The sequence below is a fragment of the Molossus molossus genome, unplaced genomic scaffold (genome assembly GCF_014108415.1).
Source record: "Molossus molossus isolate mMolMol1 unplaced genomic scaffold, mMolMol1.p scaffold_m16_p_20, whole genome shotgun sequence".
NCBI lineage: Eukaryota > Metazoa > Chordata > Mammalia > Chiroptera > Molossidae > Molossus > Molossus molossus.
Window position 1 is genome coordinate 40882613 of NW_023425356.1, and position 14156 is coordinate 40896768.

Consider the following 14156-nt stretch of genomic DNA (forward strand, 5'->3'; position numbering starts at 1 on the left):
CTTTATCAAGGGTCGCACAGGTCAATGGACATCTCAGCAAGAACATCGGCCAACTCAAGGCTCTGCCAGGGCCATTTCTCACCATCATCCTGTTTCCCCACCACACGTTCTGCCTTGAAAACTTTTTCTGGTTAAAACACAAATGACACTCAGAATAGACATCCGTCCTCCAAATGCTCCCCTACTCAAGCTTTATTCCCAAGAAGTGGTTTTCCGAGGGTAGGAAAGGGGAGAGGGACACGACCACACACAGAGGTGCACCACTCCTCAGCTACGTCCAAGGAAAGGACACAGCTTAGACGAACGCGCTCGCTTCGGAGCACCCCAATGTTTACTGAAAGGAGAGGATGCTGCCCGCCGAGAAGTAGGAAGGCTTGGGAGGGCAGGCTCCGAGACTGGCGCAGTGTGCCCGCAGGAGGGACCTCCCCAAACGCCAGCCTGAACATAACGCGGTTTCTCCGGGAACCTGTGCTTCTGTAGGAGTGGCTTTCTTTCTTTTTTAAAATAAATCCTCATCCAAGGATATTTTTTCTATTGATTTTTCAGACAGTGGAAGGGAGAAGGGAAATGGGGTGGTGGTGGTGGGAAGATCCATGAAAGAGAAACACATCTATTGGTTGCCTCCTGAATGTGCCCTGACCGGGCTGGGGATCGAACCCACAACCCAGGCACATGCCCCTGACCTGAGATCCTTCGGTGTGGGCCTGGCGCTCCTACCTCTGTGCCACACTGGCCAGGGCAGGAGTGGTTTTCTTTATCTGGCTACCATTACTTTCCTAGAGACTCGGTCTTACCTTTGAAATAGCAACTGGAAGCCAGACTTGATCAGGGACCACTACGAATCGGCTGCTCTGAACCCAGCCTTGAAGACAGGTCCACATCTCCTTCCAGTACACACAGCTGTGTGTGACTTTATGCCACACACACACACACAAAGGGCTGTCATGATGGAAAATGCGAACAGGCAGGTGTTTTGGAGTCACGAAGGAATGTTACAGGTGCAGTGAGTGGACGCGCTATGAACACAGAAGGGGGTGAGGTGGAATGAACACTAGAAAGATAATCTGTAAATACTCGTTGTATAGCCCTGGCCGGTTTGGCTCAGCGGTTAGAGCGTCAGCCTGCAGTCCAGAGAGACCCTGGTTCGGTTCCCGCTAAGGGCACGTGCCCCCGGCCCTGGCTGGGTCAAGCGGGTGGCAACCACTCGATGTGTCCCTTTCACGTCGATGTGTCTCTTTCTCTCTCTCTCCCTCCCACGCTATCTGAACCAAAAATGGAAAAATGTCCTCGCATGAGGATAAAAAAAAAAAAGAGTAAACATTTCCCACCAAAAAGAATGTGCTACTCGCTGTACGACAAAACTAATGCTTTAATAAAAGAAGAAGTTGTTGTTCTTGACGGTATGAGTGACAGAGGTGCAAGATCTGCGGAGACAAAGCCGGCTTCGGTGCCCACCAGGAGCACCTGTCAGGTGGCAGGAACATTAACACAGAAGAAAGCAGAGAAGGGACAAAGGACACATGAAGCATTTTTCTTTGGAATATTGAAGAAAAAGTCTTTCAATGTAGTTTTGATTAAAAGAAAAACAACTTACACTTCAACCGCATTACTGATCATTGGTACATGTTTGTGTATATGGAGAAAACACACCTATGTATAGCCGACACGCTTTCCAGAAAAAGACAAGAAAAAGAAAATCTTACTGAAAGGAAGAATTATATCCACCCAAAGCCTCACAAACTATGTTGACCCTCCTTTTACCCTGAATATCACAGGCGCAAACAGACTGGACCAGGGCTTCATTATAAAATTTCCAGACTTTTCCAGGAAAGTTAGGGAACCATATTTTCAAATTCATGTCTTTATGAATTTGGTGTTAAACTGTTACCCAAAGAGTGGATATTCTATTTTAACTTCCCCTGAATACAAATACACAAAATTAAATCCATAGCCCTCTGAGATTATGCCCACAGGCCCTATTCACAGTCAACTATGGCATACAGAGCAAGGAACCCCCAAAACAACACACCCCAAGCTGATATCCACAAAGATCGAACAGGACTGCACTTGAAAGCAGGGAGATCCACCAGGTGGTTCCATCGAAGGCCTAAGGAAACTGAACTTTGCTCAGGAGGTTTCTATTGTATCTACTTTGCTGTCCACAGATCAATCACGATCTTTGTAAGTGACATGTCGTTCAACAAACATTTACGTAGGACTCACTACATGATGTTAGCAATGAACAAGGCCCACTGCGTCCCTTCTCTCCCAGAGTTGACACCTTGCACTAGAAGAGGCAGGACTGGAGAGAGGAGGGGGCATGTTCCTACCTGGAGGCAGTAAATGGTGTTTGAGGCCAGACTGTTATCGGTGGTGTGAGAGCATCCTGAGCACTACCAGTAAAAGCCAAGAACAACTTCTCGTCAACAGTGATAACCGAAAGCATCTCTACATTTCCAGACCTCTTTGGGGGTGGGAGATGCCTTCAGAGTGCTTGGATGAAGAAAAGAAGGTTTCTGTGCAGGATAAGAACTCCCCCATTTGGGAAAGTCTTCCAAATTCAAGGCATCCAAAGCATTCAGACGCAGTTCTAATAGAGGTTGACCCTCAAAGAAAGGAAGGGTTTTAATACCCACGTTATTCGGTATTTCCAATCATTTCTTATTCATTCTGCCTTTGTCCTTCCTCTCAGGAATTGAGAGGAAAGACAAAAAGACGCACCTACTGGCTAGGAACTCCTGGAAAGTAGTGGGATTAGTGCAAATGCTGCTTGGAATTTCTATTTGCTTGTTTTGTTTATTTGTACCGATTCTTACATGCTCTGGGGCAAACCAGTGTAACAGAATGATGTTCTCGAACTGAAAAAAAGTTCTAAAGTCTAGACCTTGAAAATTCTTTATTGAAAATCACTTGATCCATTTCATTCTTAAAAGCTAACTATTTATTATAAACACTGCTGAATTAGAAGTTCTATCTTGTGCCCTCTTCCCAATTTTTCCAGAGGTGGTAAGCTAAAGACCTTCTCTCCAACCTCCCTTGAGGATGCTAAACTATACAGGTAAGGGACTAGAGGTCCACATTGCTCAGGTTTGATATCTCTGACCATGGGTGGGCTTAGCGTTAGGTACATTTGCTATAAGCAACATTACTAAAAATTTACCCACTCTTAAAATAGGGTCCATAAACTATAACGTAAGCCCTCACTAAATGTTACTCCGTGCCAGGAACTCGTCTGATGCACCATCAATGAAAGAGTTGACTCCCAAGGAGGTTAAAGGAACCACTGTTCAAACACTGCCACCGCCCAGTGGCTCAGTGGTGGAGCATCCACCCATGGACCAAGAGGTTGCCGGTTTGCCCTGGCTGGTTTGGCTCAGTGGTTAGAGCATCGGGCCCGCGGACCACAGAGTCGCGGGTTTGATTCCAATCAAGGGCATGTACCTCGGTTGCGGTTGGGTCCTGTTCGGGTCATGCAGGAGGCAACCAGTCGATGTGTCCCTCTCACATGGATGTCTCTCCCCACCTCCCTCACTCTATCTGAAGATTAATGGAAAAATATCCTCGGGTGAGGATGTAAAAAGAAAATGTCACCAGTTTGATTCCCAGTCAGAGCACATGCCCAGGTTGTGGGCCCAATCGCTGGTGGGGGGCATGCTGGAGGCGGCCAATCAATGTTCTCTCTCATCGATGTTTCTATCTCCCTCTCCCTTACTCTCTCTCTAAAATCAATAAAGAAAAACTAGTAAAACAAAACACTGCCACCCTATAGACAGGGATGAGATACTACTGTAATATGGACATGACCTGGATCCTTTCAAAAATTCTATACAAATTCCATTATGATAGAATGAGCACAAGTTATCTCACAACCTATTAAAATTCTGCCCTGGCCGGTTTGGCTCAGCGGTTAGAGCGTCGGCCTGCGGTCCAGAGAGACCCGGGTTCGGTTCCCGCTAAGGGCACGTACCTCGGTTGCAGTTTGTCCCTGGCCCTGGTTGGTTGTGCAGCCACTCGATGTGTCCCTTTCATGTCAATGTTTCTCTCTCTCTCTCTCTCTTCCTCTCCCTCCCTCCCACTCTATCTGTACAAAAAGTGGAAAAATGTCCTCGGGTGAGGATAAAAAAATAAAATAAAATAAAATTCATCTCAGTTCAATGCTAAAATGTCCCCTATTGATTATTATGTGTAACACTGGCCTTGTAGTCTCATGCAAATTAATAGTACTGCAGCAGGGATGATACACGCGATGCTGAGAGGCAACCAATTCACGACACATGAGGCTTCTCATATAGCCTTTGGAATTAAATTGGCTGTAACATTCACAATATTATCTTTAAATTTTACGGTAATAAAGTGAGGCGTGTGTTTTTCTTGGAGCTTCTACAAGTCTAGTGCGTATACAGTAAATTTGTCTATGATACCATCCAGTAAGAACACTTAAAATTGTCCTTTGCTTGTGTTAATGCCTGTGAGTTCACATGTGTTTTGGCAAATAACCATTAATCAATCTTTAAGAAGAAAAAGCCTGCATTTAAAAAAATTATGACCCTTGGACTTTTCCTAAATATAAACTTTTAAAATTGAATTTCAAAGTACAGTTTACACTGATAACGAAAACTGTCAGATACTCGTTGCATAACCCAGAGTGGTTCAATTGTCTCAAAGGTCACAGTTATTGGGGACAAGCACGGAATAGAAATAGGTTGTTTAATGATTATTCACCTTACTAACTAGAGATAAGAGGTTCCCTTAAAGACTGGGAAACTGAAGGATGTTTGGCAAGAAGAAAAACAAGGCTATAAAAAGATAAGATGCCTCAGAGACCGGATGGGTCGATTACTCAGAAAAGAAAATACATTTTGAGAGCAGACCAAAGACAGGACACACTTTAACTTGGTCACTGTGCCTGGACCCTGACCCCTCTGGAAGTTTGCTTCAGGAATGCTGACCAGTCTCTGGTCCCAGGAATGGGCTGAGCTGTTTTTAACATCACAGAAAATTAACCGCTTTGTTATCAGACTTCAAGATGCTAGAAGGAGACACAAGGACCACAGACCCTGCAGCCCTTACCCTGCCCCCTTCTCCTCTGCACATCGTCCTTCTTCCTTCTCCCAGTGCAACCGGCGGGCTGGTAGGAGATGGTGGAGTGAGGTTCTCAGGATGACCTGCGCTCTCCACACTGCTGGCATTACTGGAATAAACACTCATATATGATTCAACCCTGTCTCTGCTTAATTTGGCTCAAGTAGTGGCGGGAGGCCTCGGACCCATTTAGTGTCTGGTATCCCTAGCTTGGCTTTAAGCAACTGCTTTACTGCATGAGTAAGTTTCAGAAATAAAACAAAAACAAAGGCCACTGGGAAGTAAAAGTCCTCTGGAGAAAAAAAAAAAAACTATATGGAAAGTGCCCTTTGTCACTCAAGCAGAGAGGTAGTGAGAAGACCCTGGGTTTTTTAGTTAGACAGACTTCTGTTTAAATTCCACCTCTCGCCCTGGCAGGTTTGGCTCAGCGGTTAGAACGTCGGCCTGCGGTCCGGAGAGACCCGGGTTCGGTTCCCGCTAAGGGCATGTACCTCGGTTGCAGTTTGTCCCCGGCCCTGGTGGGTTGTGCGGGTGGCAGCCACTCGATGTGTCCCTTTCACGTCGATATTTCTCTCTCTCTCTCTGTTCCTCTCTCTCCCTCCCACTCTATCTGTACAAAAAATGGAAAAATGTCCTCGGGTGAGGATTAAATAATAAAAAAATAAATAAAATAAATTCCACCTCTCGCTGTTTAAGTAACAGGAGTCACTTAACCTCTCTGTTACCTCATCTATGAATGAATGGTAGGGGGAGTGATAATATAAGATTGGAGATAGCCCTGGCCAGTTTGGCTCAGCAGTTAGAGCATTGGCCTTCGGTCTGCAGGTTCGATTCCAGTCAAGGGCATGTACCTGGGTTGCAGGTTCGATTTCCAGCCCCGGTTGGGGTCACGCGGGAGGCAACCAATCGGTGTGTCTCTCTCGCATCAATGTTTCTCTCTCTTTCTCCCCACCTGCATCCCTCCCTTCCACTCCATCTGAAAATCAATGGGAAGAAGTCCTTGGGTAAGGATTTAAAAAAAGAAGAAGATTGGAGATAACATATAAGTACCTAGCACATGGTGAGCACTCAGTAAAATCCTGGAAACACCATTACTCAATAAAAAGAACAAATGCTAAATCTCATTTCTTTAAACCCTCTGTCAATCTAGACAATCCTTAGAGCAGACCTCAGAAGGGAGGGAGGACCCCAGACCATCAGCAGGTTAGAGGAGGGGCTGCACAGAGGTGGGGGTGAGGATCCTCTTACGAATTTGGTTTCCACGTTGTCTTATCTGTGTCTGTCCAGCTGGGTGCCTGCGAGCGACCTGGCCCACGGCTTCTTTATCTGCCGTGGGCAGCAGGGCCCAGCGCAGACTTGGAAACGGGGTGTTCAGGAAGCGCCAGGGGAGTGGGAGGGAAGAACAAGACATGAGGAGAAGGAACTGGAGAGAAAGGCAGAAAGAAGTGAACAGAGGAGCCCCAAGGAGGAGCAAGGTGAGAAGAAAGAAGCAGAAGAGGACGAGAAAGGGGCCGGCCTCAAACGAGAACCAGGAACAGCGGGTAGTCTAGAAAGTTGGCTCACATCTCTGTTTTTGTGATTTTTTTTTTCTTTCTTTTTTTATTTGCTCTTAATTAGTGTCTGTTCTTTGGTTCACCTGAATTAAAACAAAGAAGGCTTTGTGTATCTGAGGGAAGAGTTATTGGTGGTGGTGTCCGCAGCGACATCAGCTGAGACAGAGTGAGGCTGGGGCCCTGTGATGGGGGAGCCGGAGCATCATCCCATTAACAGACCCCTGTCATGGCGCGTCCTGTCCCGTGAGTCACACTGGACGATCTAATTACAGCCTGCTAACATCTAGGGCACCGCAGGGCTTACCCATTCCTCTGTGTTATCCTCTGAAAGTCTTGTCTTTTCTTCCTTTTTTTTTTTGAGTCTGATTATCATTTCACAATTCAACCATCATGAATACTTCTAATTTTTCATTTCCTTTAATCGGGCAAGCGTTTAGCTCCACTCTTCCCTTCTATATATCCAGAATCTCACTATGTGTGTGTGTGTTTTAAAATATATTTCTCAATGACAGGATTGAGGTCATCAACTCTTCCCATCTGAGGCTCACTATTGTAAGAACATCGTTGACCTCATGGATTGAGGGGGTACCAGCTGAAGTCATTGATCAGGAGAGGAGACCAGATGTCTCCCACTCAGGAATGAAGTTGCTGTGGAAAGGGGAAGAGTCTGGCCTGTGACACATCAAAAATAATGGCCACGTGGTGAACAGGGAAGGCTGGTTCAGAGGAGCTCACCTCATGCTCACAGAAACTCTACAAGGTAGGACCTAGTGCTATCCTGCGACAAAAGTTAGGCTTAGAGAGGTTAAGAAAGTTGCCCAAATTAGGGGTGCTAGGAGGTGACTAAGAGCTGGGACTTGAACCCTGCCTGTCTCTAGGATCCGTGCATCTCAACTACTACCCTCCACCTACTATCTGAGATCTTCTGTGGCTTTTCTCCTTCGGCCCAAATCAGGAAATGCGAGTCAGGGTTGAGGAGCAGGACAAAGACTTCAGCGAGAGAGGTACTGGTAATTAGGGCAAGAGAACCTAAAAGAGACTTGAGGTTTCCTGGCCTCTCCCCGGAGGCTGATGATTATGTGATGTAATCCACATTCTTGCATTCCTTCTGGAAGTAAAAAGCAAGGATTTTCAAGATAATTGCCTAAGATTAAAGGCCATTCTTTTGCCTTGTATAGATGTGTGTTTTTTTTCTCCGCAAACTCAATCATTCCGGACCTTAATGATCTCATCTGTAAAATAAGAGGGTTGTACTAAGCCATTGTTAAGGTTCTTTTCATGCTCTCATGTTTGCGAGTCCGAGAATTTATAAGCTTTTTCTGGTATTTAACCTCTGGCCTTGGCCTCTTTAGCACTAAGATCAAAACAAATCAACTCGACCTAAAGTTTCTGTGACCGGTGAGGAGCAAGGACTTAAGGAAGGTTACGAAGCAGGGAGTAGGGCAGCAGGTTTTGTAGCCCTGTATTAAATGAAGTTTAATGGAAAGAATTCAGGATCTCAGAAACCAGTGGGTAAAGCAAAGAGGGCTGAAACTCAGACAAGGCTTCCGATTACCGTACAATTTCACTTATATGTGGAATTTAAAGAACAAAACAACTGCACAAACGAAATAGAAACTGGACTCATAGATACACAGATCAGACTGATGAATGCCAGAGGGGAGTAGGGTGGGGGGCTGAGGGGAAAAAGGTGAAGGGATTACGAAGTACGAGTTGGTAGTCACAAAACAGTCCCAGGAATGTCAAGTACAACATAGGGAATGCAGTCAATAATATTGTAACAACTATGTACCGGGTCAGGTGGGGGACACTCTGTTAAGTATGTGATGGTCCAACCACTATGCCGTACTCCTGAAACTAATACAAAATAACATTGAATGTTAACAGTAATTGAAAAATAAAAATGTAAAAAGATACATAAGGAAGTCCCAACACCCGTGGCAGAGCCAAAGAGAATTTTCATCTCAATAGCAAGCTCTCTAAACCCCAATCCATCCATCTGGCTTTGGACAGTTTTAGGGTTAAAACTACTTCATGGGGATTCAATGTAAAATAACTGGCATATTCCGGGAACCTAATAAATATTAGTTCTTTTCCCACATATTATATATAAGGAATTCCATACCTTTTGTTGAATAAATAAACTCATGCATTTTCTCATTTACTGATCGAGTTCTTAGTCTTACCAATTGGAGTACATTTAATAATAGTTACTAAATATATTTTTACTTTTTAATATGTTATATAGTATGGTTCCTTTGATCCACAAATGTTTAGATTCTGTTTTATGAAGCCAAATCTTTTTTTTTTTTTTTCTGGTTCTCCTATTAGGAAATATTTGATACAACAAATATGTGAGGCAAAGTCATGATAAGAAAAGACACAAATGTATATGTCCTAGTGTGTTCCCCATACCTCCCAAGGACATTGCCACCACTGCAATTCTTTCTGCAGCTTCTGGAAGCTGTTCGAAAGAAACATTTTATTTTATTATTTTTTTTGTTTTTGTTTTTTAAATCCTCCCCTGAGGATATTTTTCCATTTATCTTCAGATAGAGTGGGAGAGAAAGAGACAGAAGGAGAGAGGGAAACATCGACGTGAGAGAGTCACATCAACTGGTCGCCTCCCGCATGACCCCAACCAGAACCGGGGACTGAACCGCAACCGAGGTACATGACCTTGACGGGAATCGAACCTGTGATTCTTTGGTGTGCAGGTTGACACTTTAACCACTGAGCCAACCCGGCCAGGGCAGGAAGAAGCATTTTAAAGAATATAAAACATGAATGTTGGGGCTGGGAGTTAGAGTCGGTGCCCTAAGGGGGTCAGGGGGAGGGTAGGAGGCCGCGGTAAACAATGTACAGCTTGGACAAACGGTGGCTGTTGCATGGCTGTTGCATGTTCCTGTAAGCCAAACCAGGATCCCGACCCGTGCTGGGAGCCAAGCAAATTGTCGAAGCACACTCAGCGCCCTACACCTCGTGTGTACCTCTGATGAGGCCAGGGCACGGTGCTCCCCCAGATGATCTCAGATTCATAGCAGCAACACATGCAACCTTCTGTCAACAAGCGGAGCCATGAAAATAGCACTGGCCTGGATGTCCCCTGGCCCATGTCCTCAAAGGAGCCAACATGGAACTGAAGACAAACAAGCATGATGCCAAAAAAATTAAGTAACAAGCTTTTGGCACATTTTATGACTTTCCACATTCTGTGTGTTTTTAAGAGAGATATCTATGCTTGTTCAGAAAAATTATGCATTATGTTATTTCCAATGACAAATGATAAATTTGTAAATGATATGTTTATGTAATAGAATATTTATAACCTTTATATATGTAATGATATGGCAATATTTCTTATATACCATCAATGAAAAACGAACTGTCACAAACCAATAGGAAATGTTTAATTTTACTTTTTGAAATGGTAAAACCACGACTCTCATACAGATATAAAATACACACTTGTCAAAGATTTCTATTCAACTCATTATTAATCATTAAATGAGGGAACCAGGCAAGTGTTTCAACCCATTCAAAGGAGAAATTAAAGTCCACAAATTTACATGGATATTAAAATACATTTACAAATGGAAACAAAATTGGCCTTTTTCCTGGTACTGGGGATGGGGTGGGGGGTGGGGGGATATCTCTCCACTGCACCGAAGTCTTTTGCAAGTAGATAAGAATTAGTTGCATCTGCAATATTTTCTCAATTATCTACAAACTGTAGAGTCAAAAAATTGCCCAATCATAGCAAAGGTTCATATCCTTATAGCAGTGTTTTTCAATGTCCTTCATTATTACTTTCCAAAACAGACTTTTAAGACATGTTTACCTAATCCTCTCTCCACCCCAAATTAAATACCAAAGAATAAAATCTTGTTGAGCAGAACTGAACTTTGGAGAGCCACAAACCACTGTAATAGCTTAAGATTTTTTCCCCACCTCTAAAGAACCAATTTTTGCCTCCTGTTGGGTGACTGAGAATCCATGCTCTGTAGGACAAATAACCACCAGACACTCCAGCATTCCATTGGAAGGATACCTAGTGATCTTTATGAAGTCACTTTTTAAAACCACTATACGTATTGTTACATATTTTATATATATATATACACACACATGTATATCACATATGTATATTATATGTGTATATTCTTATATATATTACATATATAGGGGCTTAAAGGATAGTTTATACAGGAGTCAGCACACTATAGCCTGCAGGCCCAATCCAACCTGCCTGTTTTTGTAAATAAAGTTCTATTGGGGTCCGGTTGTGTGGCTCAATGGTTGAGCATCGACCCATGCACCAAGAGGTCGCCAGTTCCATTCCCGGTCAGGGCACATACCCAGGTTGTGGGTCCAATCCCCAGTGGGGGGCATGCAGGAGGCAGCCAATTAATGTTCTCTCTCATTGATGTTTCTCTCTCTCTCTCTCTAAAAATCAATAAAGAAAAAAAATTAAGTTCTGTTGGAACGCAACCACACACATCACTTATGGATTGTCTTGTCTGTTGCCTACACACCACCACAGCAGAACTGAGCGGTTGCTAGAGAGAACACAAGGCCGAAGGGACGTCAAATATTTACTATTTCTCTGTTTATAGAAAAGTTGGCCAACCACTCTGGTTTATACTACACTGTTAATAATTATCATTGGTTAATAGGATAATGAATTATTTATCTTTTTAAAAAATCTATATTTTTCTATAAATGTTTTACTAGTTAATGAGGAAAAAGTTAAAAAGTCTTTATTACACATTAATGGTGCACAAATAACTTGAGTAGAATAAGACCTTGTCCTGCCTTTCACAAAGCTTCTAATCTAATGTTGCTGAAGTCAAGTGGCATGTTTGCTAAAGGAAGGTTGTTCCATACTTTTACTGACGTTAAGTTAAACACAGAAGTAGATAGGAACAGCTGGAGGGGGAAAGTAGTATTGGTAAATATGAGTTGGTCAATGCAAATTTTTATGGCAGATTTAATAGCTCATTATGACTAATGTTTTACTTAAGTGTATCACAAAAATAAACAAAAAGAATGTGCTTGCTATAAATCTCTAGAGAACATTATATTTTCTCTCCATTTGGAATTTATACTCACTGAGGTTATGAAATTCAAAGTTATCCTCAAATCCCCTGTGAAAAGATACTGTAACATGTCAGAACCTGAGCTCTCTGATTCACACACATCTTTAATCTTTTCCTATCAGTTTCAAGATATTGTAACTTAGCAGAGCAATTCAAGGTTATGTGTGGCATTCCATCCTGTTCATTCTCTCCAGCTCCCAGAAATACTCTTTCCCAGTGACCTTATCTGAACGATACTAACTTAGTTCCCTTAGAAGCTGTTCTTTAAGATCTAGGCAAATGATTTTTCTCATTGGTCAATTCTGAGAATTTGAGAGCAGGGGCCTTCCAATCCAGTGTGTTTATAAAATTAAAATGTTTACCTATATGTAAGATAAATAGGTAAATAAATTAGTGAGTCTTTGATGGGGGGATAAAAAACGTTTTGGTTCAAAAATCTCCATGAAGCTACTATAATATTACTAACGTCACATCCCAATTAATTCAACAACCATTTGCACACCTCACATATTAGTCTTTCTCGATCATGTTGTTTTGATGCACTAATGCGTACCCATCAATTGTGAGGTGTGTTCCAGTAATCTGTCACTAATAAAGGTTAAAGTACTGGTCTGCAAATTATTTACTTTTTTCCCAGAAATTATAACCGATTCAAGGTGATCTCTATAATAACCACTCTCACTCACTTTTTTCCTAATACATGTTACGAAATGAGCAAAGACATTAAGATGTGGACAGTCCCGTAGGAGGTATCAGCAGGTAAACAACATCTGTCACTTGTACCACGGTGTAAAAATGGGTTTCTTGTCTCACTTGTAGCCGAAAGGAGAGAATCAGTGAGAAAGAGGGAAAAGGAGGAGGAGGAGAAAAAGGAGGAAGGGGGATTTGGAGGAGGACAGAGGGCTGTGATAAAGGAAGAGAAGAAAAACACTTTCAGGGGTGGGAAAGGAGGGGGAGAGCCCAAAGGAAGCAAAGACCGAACAAGCAGAAAACAGGAGAGCCCAGCATAACGGAGCACACTCTGGGAAAGGGTGGTGGGCAGGCTCAGTTGCTGCTGAGAAATGAAGTACCATTGGTGACATGAGGCAATGAACTGTCCCTGGAAACCTCAGTAAGGGCACAAGGCTGACATTAAAGCCTGGCTTGAAACAGGTAAAGGAGAGGAAAGAGAAGGAACACCTGCAGATGCTTCCTCCTGAGGCCTGGCCTTGCTGGGACAGGATGACAGGCGGTAGGGAGAGAGGACACTGGGGAGAGGCAGGCATTGTAAGGACTGGAGAGAGCCCAGCACGTGTATGGGCTCAAACAATACGTTTGGATGAGTGGAAAGTATCAGATATAGAGGCACCGATCAATAGAACAAGCTTGTAGTCCCAGAAAGGACAGAAGGTAGGATCAAAGGACTGGTCTTGAAGAGGAAAAGGCACACCTCTTCCTGGGGAACTGGGGGCAGGAGGTACGGGTGAGTGCATGTGGAGGTCAACTTGGTGTGGACAGAAAGTCGAGGGGTTCACACCCTGCAGATCTGCTCTCTCATTCCAGGGGGAGCACTGTCGTCAACTGAGCGGGCAGGGGGCAGGGGGCAGGGGGCAGGGGGCAGGGGGCAGGGGCCAGGGGGATGGCTGTTGTTTCAAGTGGGAGAGGAGGATACACAGAAACAGGGAAGTCATTGCTCCAGGGGGAGCCCCGAGGCCCTGCCTGAGAGGGGAGAGCCAGCAGGAAAGAGAACGGGATCCCAGGCACAGTCTCGGGAACAGGCACATTCCCGGGAAGGGACGGAGAAGCCAGCAAAGGCATCTGGGGAGAAACTGCAATGCCGTAGCAGCCATGGGAAGGAACGCTTAAAAGGCCTGATGGAGTTAATTGACAGAATCCAAAACTACAGAGAGCTTCGGGTGATAAATGTGCGGGGAAATCCACTAGATTTGGCAACAAGAACGTTATTATCCACTAAGAGCTGGTCTACAATGGCAAAAGTTAAATCGGATTTCACGGAGTGGTACTAAGGAGTCAAAGAGAGTTATGGGGATGCTTTTACCTTTTCGTGAATTTTAGAAATTAATACATAGAGATGGTTCGAGGTGACAGTTTGAGGGATGATAGGTAGTATTGTATTGGGTTATTTTTTATCTGGGAGAAAACTGAATGTATATGTGTATGTCTGTGTGTGATATGGGTACAGGAGCGTCACTGTAGATCAACAACTCAGCCTCCTTATGGGATTATTATAGAAATGAAAGTACTTTATGAACTGAATGAATCATATTCATATTAGGTATTCTCATTTTCATTATACCCACATTCTCACTTTTTGAATGTAAGGACCATTCTTAGGTTTTCTGCCATTCAGAATGTCATTAGTGTCTTCTATGAACACAGTCACACGTCAGTAAACTTTGTCTTCAGTGTTGTCTTCTCGTAG

At 43.6% G+C, this 14156-nt stretch overlaps 1 long non-coding RNA gene across 1 annotated transcript; it reads left to right on the forward strand.

Moving 5' to 3' along the window:
• Nucleotides 1–6449: 6449 nt before the first annotated feature.
• LOC118637373 lies at nt 6450–7808 on the forward strand. Its single transcript, XR_004960942.1, has 3 exons — nt 6450–6623; nt 7148–7395; nt 7514–7808. It is a non-coding gene; the product is annotated as an uncharacterized LOC118637373 (long non-coding RNA).
• Nucleotides 7809–14156: the final 6348 nt, after the last annotated feature.